The following is a 9,720-nucleotide window of genomic DNA, read 5'->3' on the forward strand; positions in this document are numbered from 1 at the left end:
ACACACCCTATATGAATATGGCATGCTTTACAGTAACATAGAAAATAGAGTATAACAAATAACACCAATGGCAGCAGGGATGTGCACAGATTGGACAAGGTACATCACCTCATGACATCAAGTACGTTGCACACATGGCACACAATAGTAAATTGAAAGACAGCAAGCACTTAATGTGACAGGAGCGAATAAGAAAAGACGGTAATAGGCATCTCAGCACTGCAGAAGAAAACATAAGAATTTGCTAACACCAGCATCACCAAAGACAACGGAAAAAGAAAGAAAGAAAACTTTACACAGTTCCAAAGTCCTAGTCCGTAACCATGTCTGAAACAGACTTGAAGAGCGATGTCACACTCGAACTTAATGTATAAAGAACATTTACACAACTTCATCAATGTTCTGCACAAATGTAGAACATGAAACAACAGTTTTCTTGCAAAGCATGCCGTACACAACGAAATAGTAGACAACAGGACAGACGTTTTCTGCACCCACTGCAGCTTGATTGTTCCAATAATTGCAGGTAATAAAGACACCTCCAACCGTTCTCAAGCACTCCTCACTGTTTCAAAAATGTCACTCCCAGAAATCCTTGCTGAACTCTTCAGTAAACACTCACCACAAACACTTGAGCGACAGGAAAGCACAAGTCTCAAACGACCACCACCAATGCTGAGGAAACCGAGACCCTCCGGCTTCAGCCTCAGCGTAACAAAGATGGTTGCAAGAGTTGCTGGGAAACAGGTAGTCAGGGAGTCCATCAGCATCCCATTCAAATCACAGTTACTGTTGATTACGGATGGCTGGCACTGGGTAAAGCCAACATGACAAATGCTGCCGCCAAACCCTAATGGGCGGCACGTAGTTTTCAGGAGCGCCGGGTGGCTCTAAGCACACACTTGCTCTACAGCGTGAGAACTCCTCCCAACTCCGCGAGGTCCGATTTCATGGCTCGCGCTGGCCACAGCACTCGAGAAGAGGCAGATGGAGACAGGTAAGTAAACTGATTTAAAAGAATATATATATATTTTTTAAACGGGCGTGGCGGCAGAAAGTCTAAGAAGGAGCAAAGGTTACCTCACTAGCATTAATTACGGCACCTCACATCACCCAGCAGGTTCAGGGAAAACACACAAGCAGGAGGAAAAGCTGCACCTCGCAAGTTGCTCCTCGCCACACGCACTGAGTAGGCTGTCGAAACAAGCAATTCACTAGAGGTTCCAATTGTGACTGAGGGTCTCCCATGGATAGTATCACAGCAAGTAATGCTCGCAGCATGGGTGCAGCAGACCAAAGCCAAGGTCACAGGTGCAACAACAGTTCCAAAGGAAAATCCAGGAAGGCACAGCAGACAAATCCCACAACCTGGTGGGCAGGGAAATAGATATATGAACACAGGAAATACCCTGGCTGTTAAGTTGTCAATGGGTCCACTCCAAACGGTCCATGAAGAAACATAGCAGAAAATGGAGAGCTGGCTTAGGAGTAATTGAAACATCAGGATAGTCACTGCAGCTCCAGTACACTTAAAGCAGATACAGCGAGAACTGGCACACGTGGGTTGTGGGCGACCGATGTCAAGGTCACTGGTGGGGCTCAGGGGTGCCAGTTAAATTTAAATACTAAGCTTTAGTTTTAAAAGAAAGTCCTTTACCTAGAAGTTTCTTCAGTCTTCAAATTTCTGGAGAAAAAGTTTCCATCAGGTAGCACATGTAGGTCCTTTTCCTCAAAACGTAGCCAAAATGTTGTGAACAGAAGGTGGTTCAGTCCATGTAGTTTCTTAAGTAGATTTATTCCAGGTATGATGTTATGTAGAGAGCACCACCAGGAAAAGCCTTCCTGCTGCTCAGCCCATACATCAACTGACATCGTCGCTCTTCCAACATTCCACAGTCACTTATCACACCAACATTCCACTCCACGGTCACACTGGCTGAGCAGCAGGTATAACAATTACGCAGCCTATGGTTTCTAAATCCTGAAAGTGCAAATGCACATATTTAGTAAAATGACACTGTTAACTGAAAGCTTGCATGTGCCCACATTTTATGAACTGAAAATCAAGTTCTTATACCCTTTTAATGAGGCCTCTCCAAGGTTCAGGATGATCGCATTTGGCACCTTAGTTTCCTTAGTACTGATGCAGCAGAGTTTACAAGCTCTACACATTCACACACATAACATTCATTTGGGCCCATATACATTCATATACTCAATGAGCTAGTAAATATCTCCTGAGTAAATGCACTTTTGAAAGATCTAGCAGTAGATTAGAATAGGGAGGAAATACCATAATACATTTATCTTTTATTCAAAGAACCACAGACTCAGAAGGAGTTTTAAAAGTTTATCTGAATTAATAATTGTGTGAGTCAAATCAGTATACACATAGATATACCAGAATTCTCCATCAGGAAAAATAGTACAGTTAGCTTATGATCAATTTGCATTAATTCTTGCCATGACAGTACCTGAGGAGAGAAGGAATATAAAGCAAATACGGAGCATTAACCCCACAATTATATTTACATAGAATGGTGTGAGGACCCCGACTACAGAGGGTCAAGGTGCCCCCCTAGAGCATTGCCGCGCTGTTTAGCACTGCAATAGGACAGGAGCGCGCTGCGCTTGCGAAGTACGTATTTTAAATAACTATCCCTCATTTTAGTATTTTGGGTTGAATATTATTTCTTTACCCGGTTTTTAACTGCGCTGAGATCGCTCACGCTGCCCCCCACTTGCATTGTAAAAGTTCGCATTGGCGAATAACTCACCGCTTTTAGAGCGGGCCCCGGATCACCTAGGACGCCATAGTGGGTGAGGAAGCGCCGTTTCCCGGCGCCTTTTTCGCCAGCAGCGCTCTAGCGCTCACGCACTTGGAAGGAGAGCCTTCAAAAGCCAGAGACTCAGGTGGGTTCAGCCTGGAATAAGGTGCCCCCCTAGAGCATTGCCGCGCTGTTTAGCACTGCAATAGGACAGGAGCGCGCTGCGCTTGCGAAGTACGTATTTTAAATAACTATCCCTCATTTTAGTATTTTGGGTTGAATATTATTTCTTTACCCGGTTTTTAACTGCGCTGAGATCGCGCACGATGCCCCCCACTTGCATTGTAAAAGTTCGCATTGGCGAATAACTCACCGCTTTTAGAGCGGGCCCCGGATCACCTAGGACGCCATAGTGGGTGAGGAAGCGCCGTTTCCCGGCGCCATTTTCGCCAGCAGCGCTCTAGCGCTCACGCACTTGGAAGGAGAGCCTTCAAAAGCCAGAGACTCAGGTGGGTTCAGCCTGGAATAAGGTGCCCCCCTAGAGCATTGCCGCGCTGTTTAGCACTGCAATAGGACAGGAGCGCGCTGCGCTTGCGAAGTACGCATTTTAAATAACTATCCCTCATTTTAGTATTTTGGGTTGAATATTATTTCTTTACCCGGTTTTTAACTGCGCTGAGATCGCGCACGCTGCCCCCCACTTGCATTGTAAAAGTTCGCATTGGCGAATAACTCACCGCTTTTAGAGCGGGCCCCGGATCACCTAGGACGCCATAGTGGGTGAGGAAGCGCCGTTTCCCGGCGCCATTTTCACCAGCAGCGCTCTAGCGCTCACGCACTTGGAAGGAGAGCCTTCATAAGCAGGTCATGAGGACGCGCAGCGGTAACACGCAGCGGGAGCGCCTGATGAGCGCCGGAGGAGCGCCAGAGGAAAGCCCGTTTGCGCCCGTTCGCGCACGATCGGGCCTTGGGCCTGGAAACTCTGTTCAGGTAAGAGTGTATACCCGTGATGACCTTCTAGCATTTAAGGGATCTACCATCCCCCGATGCCTACACACGATAAATCTGACGAAAGGCCTTCGAGCATGTAATCACTGCCCTTTTCAAGCATCGGAACAGGTCCTCGAGGAGTCTAATCAGACTATGATCTTGAGGATGGCTTTATTGAACTGCCGCTCCCTGCCTGGACATAAGGAGGAAATTTCACTTTTAATTTCCTCCGGAGATCTTGACGTCCTGCTCCTTGTAGAGACTTGGCTGGGGGAACATTCTGGCCCAGATTTGGTCGAGGCACTGCCCCCAGGATACACAGTACAACACAAAGATCGTCCAGGGAGGGTAGGAGGAGGGATCGCAATTATCCATAGGGAGAGTATAAGCTGTCGATTACAGGACACCGGGATCCAGGGATGCGAAAGCACACATTTTACCCTCCACCCCTCATGTGAGAGCTCGGTAACAGGGATATTGATATATAGACCTCCAGGCCCCCTCGGCAGATTTCATGAAAGCCTGTTGGAGGCAGTTATAGGAGGGGTCTGTACGGTCACGAATTTCCTGCTATTAGGAGATCTTAATCTCCATTTTAATAAGCCAGGAGATAGGACAGCGAATGACCTAGAAAAAGATTTAGAGAGTTACAATCTTAATCTTAAGGTTCGATGCCCTACGCACAAGTCAGGAAATACACTTGACCCCATTTTTACCAACATGGAGAATGTAACAGTCCTGGAACCCTACCCTGTCCCCTGGTCGGATCACTCGGTGATTCCTTTTAACTGGAAAATTTCCAGGATGACCACTAATACTTCTTCGAATAGAGGACTTATAAGAGCCTGGACAAAACTTGACATGGATGAGTGGAAGGGACTGTTAGAAAGCACTAAACCACCGGATAACTCTAATCTGGACGGGGCTGTCAACAGTTTTAATAAGTGGATTACCCATTCCCTAGATAAGGTCTTACCGAAAAAACCCTTAACAATTAGGAAGGGAGAGCTGAAACATCCATGGTTCACCTCAGAGTTAAGATCATTAAAACAGGAATGTAAAAGGGCAGAACGCCACTGGCGGAAGGATTTCAGTGTGGAAAGGAAGATTAACTACAAAGCCACATTGAAGAAATATAAAACCACCCTCACTGCCACCAAAACGGCATTTTTTGCAAATAAAATCGAATCCGCCGCCAATGCCCCTAGGGAAATGTTCAAGATTGTAAAGCTTCTAACGAAAACTCCAGACCCCCCCACAAAAGCAGATGAGCAGGACACCAGGTGTGATGATATGGCTAATTTTTTTCACATGAAAATACTTAAAATTCTAGAGACGATCCCGGTACTGGATTCGGCCTCACACTACAGGGTGCCTCCTTCTGAAGACAAAACCAACTGTCCAACACTTACGGAGTTTGCCCCCCTCACGGAAGAGCTGCTCCTCTCTTTGATGAGGAGTATAAAAAGTGGATCGCCACGAGATCCAGCTCCCATGACAATACTAAATCAGGTACTGCCAACTATTAGTAAATCGGTAATCAAAATGGTTAACCTCTCCCTGGAATTGGCTACAGTACCAAAGGGATGGAAGCTGGCCATGGTGAGATCTTTGATTAAAAAACCGAACCTTGACCCAGAAGATCTGGCGAATTATCGCCCGATTTCCTTGTTACCCGGGATGGGGAAATTAACCGAAAAACTGATAAATATTCAATTGGCGGCATTTCTGGAGAAATACAAGCTTCTCCACCCATCCCAGACGGGTTTAAGGAAGGGACAAGGCACGGAGACGGCACTGTTGAGGGTGGTAGAAGAGGCCAGAGGGATCTTGGACGCTGGTGGCAGCGCGGCCATTATCCTTCTGGACCTCAGTGCCGCCTTCGATACAGTAAGTCATCACCTGTTGCTGTCGCGACTCCAAAATATCGGAGTAACCGGGAAAGCCTTGGAATGGCTGAGATCCTTCCTTGAGGAAAGATATTTTCAAGTGTTTGATGGAAACAATTGCTCCCGCCTTTTTCCGTTACAGTGTGGGGTTCCACAGGGGTCATCCCTTAGCCCCACACTGTTTAACGTTTACATGGCCCCGTTGGCGGAATTAGTAACTCCGTTTGGCATCCAGCTAATAAGCTACGCGGACGACACCCAGTTGGTGTTTTCCCTGCAGCAAACAGATGCCCCCCCGAACAACTTAGCCAATTGTTTGGAGGTGGTGGTAAATTGGATGCACGTGTCTCAGCTCAGACTCAATGCAGGAAAAACTGAGCTGATGCTCCTGGGGAAACAGGATATTCCCGAAAGCCTAACTTGGCCGGCGTGCATGGGTGCCAGACCATCGCCCAAGCCGGAAATAAAGAGTTTAGGCTTTTGGCTTGACAACGCCCTGTCTTTCGGTATGCAGGCCAGAAAGACGTCTGCAGTCTGTCATGGGATACTTAAGTCACTGCGCAAAATCCTGCCCCAACTACCTGAAAAAGCAAGGAAAACCGTAGTTCAGTCTTTGGTGTTATCCCGAATTGACTACGGGAATGCTATTTATCTTGGGGCACCGGTATCCACCTTTAAGACCCTACAAGTGGCGCAGAATTATGCTGCCAGAACTCTGACGGGAACTAGTCGGTATGTGTCGGCGAAGCCAGCATTAAGATCTCTTCACTGGCTCCCGGTGAGGGAACGGGTGCGTTTTAAATCCCTATGCATTACCTACAAGATCCTGCATGGAGAAGGTCCCTCCATTCTGGAAAACCTGATAAGTCCCTACAAGCCCCAACTCAACCTTCGCTCGAGCGAACATAATCTGGCAATCATCCCCAGAATAAAACGAGCACGATCGGGCGGTCGACTTTTCTCTCTGCAAGCCGCAAGAGAATGGAATGCCCTCCCAGGTAATTTGAGGCAGGAACGGACTTTTCTTCAGTTCAGGAAGAAACTAAAAACCTTTCTATTCACCAAAACCAGCTCTTAGTAGGATTGCAGATCGGATCAGCCTAAGGTCACTGCTTTTTTCCAAGAGCGCTGGGATGCCTACGGGTAGCCATGCGCTATATAAGTGATTTTACAATTACAATTACAATTACAATTACAAGGATTCAGGACTGGTTCAGGACCGGAAAGGTTACCTCTTCTAGTGTAACGACAGCGTTACACCCCTCTCTGGTGCTACTCTCTCCGACTCGGGCTCGTCCGGACCCCTTCCTAGATGTGCCTCCTTGGTTGTTCCGTGAATTTCCCTAGTGTCAGATTCTTCAGTCAGTTTGCAGCAAAATCGGGCAGCATCTCAGCATAGCATCAACATCTCAGCATCAAGTGTGTCTAACTATCTAGAACTTACCAATGTTATACCAATTCAACTGTATGATCCACCCCCAAATGTTTCAATTCCATGTTCACCCGCAATTTGATTGGGCTAAGTAGTGGGGTGAGGACATCACACCATACTAAGTGCAATCATTTTCTTTAGTTCTATTGTATAGCTCCCCGCCCCTTAATTTTAATACCCACAAGCTTTATTCCCACAAGCATTTCATATGTAGATCGATAAATCTGTAATACAATGTTTCATCTTCTTCCTCTTGTAGGGTCAGAAGTTGTTCTTCCAATGTCCTTGCTGGGCTTAGGGTTTGGCAGTCCCCCAATGACTTCATTGGTCTCAGGACAAGCACCTGGGGTGCATGCGTAGTTGCCACAAGGAAACAAATATGTGGTCACCCTCTGAGGCCCAAATACAAGCTACTAATAAAGTCAGAGATGAAAATGTTAGAATGTAAAATTAAATGAATTCACTGCATACCACCTACTTCTACTCTAACCCCATTTACTTAATAAATCTTTTGCATTAATAGCTTAGTAAAACTTGCATAAGTTAGTTTCAGCGCAGCATATGCTTTAGTGCGAAGGTTTTGAGCAGCCATATTAAAAGCTATTGCGCAGCTGCAAAGTTTTCCCCCCTAAGCGACAGAAGACGTCATACTACGTAGATGTAGTAGACGCATGCGCAGAAGAATTCCTGCGTTTTTAGTGGCCATTTTAGGAAACTTGGGTTACTTATTAGTAAAGCACATAGAAAGCTTCCCCTAGAAACGTTATGTAAAAAGTGATGCAAAATTAGTATTCACAGACAGGTTGGTTACAATGTTACAAGTTTTTCGAGAGGATTGCATATGAGCAAGTTTCTTTTTATACGAAACCTTGCTCCATTCATCCCCTCTCTGATGGCATTTTATGCTATCACTAGCTTCTATTAAATCAGATGCCAACTTTAGCATTCTACCATTTCAATGTCTTCAAATCTCTTACTCTTTCCTGTATCCTTCTTAAATTGTGATCCTTTCATTCTTTTGTAGATATTTCCCTTCAATTCTTCAAGTTGTATTTCTTCTAATTTTCTTTTCCTACCCTTCTCATTTACTTCGTACCTCTTTCTTTTCCCACTGCATTTGCGGCAACACATTATCATCAAAACTAATAAAGTTATTCCCATGATTGACAATAATATTTGACCTAAGATACTCTTACCTATGTTAGAAAACAAACTACTAATAGTGGAAAAACTATTGGTTATTTTCTTCCATACACTGTCAACCTCCAGTGGTTTCAGATCCTCTTCCAAATGTGTAATATTTTTTATATTTTTTCCAATCTCCACACTTTTGTCAGGTATATACGTGCAACAATGTTGGGCTTACAGACTCCACCCTCTTTTGCTAATAAGATATCAAGGGCAAATTCGATTTTGCAAAACTATAGATCTAACAGCAACTAATTCTGTATTGATCAATAAAAATCCTCCAGCATTGTCAGTAGATAACCGATGAACTACTGTTGACAATTGACAGATTTTTCGAGAATTCAGAAGAACCCCCACTGAAGGTATCAATGCACCAAATATATCACCTACTATTTCAGAAAAACTAGCTCTTTTATATCTGGTTAGTCCATGACTGTCATTATTGCTTCCTGTGATTCTCTTAACATGATAGACTTTAGAGAATACAATTGCGAAATAACAACTCCCATACCAGTGATCAGGCAACCTAAAATAGGCTTTGTTTCCACAAATATAATAAATTCCAGGAAAAACTGGATCAGTTCCTCCTTTTAGTCCCCATCCCCCAATTACTAAGAAGTTATGTTCACATTCACTGGAACCAATAAATACATTGTTATATTCTGTTTTAAGTCTCTGGAGACAGATTTTCCCTTTCTTTTCAAAATCCAGAGACATAGCAGCATGAGTCTTGCCAGTTACTAAAAGGTCTTCCCTTTCAGCCCATTTAGGTATCTGAGGTTTTGGTTCTGAGGCCCTTCTTTGGAAATCCTGTCCACTTTGTTCTACTAAGTTCAAAAATATATTTTCTTCTTCATGCAATTTACAGGTTAAGTTGCATTTATGTGCATCAGCTATATCTATTGCCTTCATTGTTAGGAAATATTCACCCATGAATTGTGAATCTTGGGTCCCGCTTCGTTACTGGGGGCAAGAGTGTTCTGTGCTGTCGCTACCTTTGGAGGGGCTAAGACTGTTGTTGCTGCCACCGCTGTGTCCAAGGAAGGTCTTTGCACGGGACTCAATCAACCAGGAGTCCGTGCGTGCTCACAGCTGCACCGAGGTCCACCCTCCCGCCTACAAACACTCAAAAGACCTCGCGGAACCCGCTGGCGCGGGTCCCGCTTCGTTACTGGGGGCAAGAGTGTTCTGTGCTGTCGCTACCTTTGGAGGGGCTAAGACTGTTGTTGCTGCCACCGCTGTGTCCAAGGACGGTCTTCGCACGGGACTCAATCACTCAGGAGTCCGTGCGTGCTCACAGCTGCACCGAGGTCCGCCCTCCCGCCTATTGGTCCCTGCCCCCTACTAATATTTCCAACCAACGCTGCGCGGGACGCGCGCGGGACGCCCAGGACGAAGCCCGGACAAAGGGCGGACAGTCTGTGACAGTCCGGGACAGAAGGGGGCTGGAGGA

General features: G+C 45.5%; 1 protein-coding gene across 5 annotated transcripts in view; it reads right to left on the minus strand.

Moving 5' to 3' along the window:
* Positions 1-811, minus strand: part of LOC146775982 (uncharacterized) — a 438,400-nt gene extending 437,589 nt beyond the window's left edge. For all 5 annotated transcript variants that reach the window (XR_014972053.1, XR_014972051.1, XR_014972052.1 and 2 more), the window contains exon 1: positions 623-811. The gene's annotated coding sequence lies outside the window, so the exon portion shown is untranslated. The remainder of the gene's footprint in view (positions 1-622) is intronic.
* Positions 812-9,720: the final 8,909 nt, after the last annotated feature.

The sequence above is a fragment of the Triturus cristatus genome, chromosome 12, assembly GCF_964204655.1.
Source record: "Triturus cristatus chromosome 12, aTriCri1.1, whole genome shotgun sequence".
In the NCBI taxonomy this organism is placed as follows: domain Eukaryota; kingdom Metazoa; phylum Chordata; class Amphibia; order Caudata; family Salamandridae; genus Triturus; species Triturus cristatus.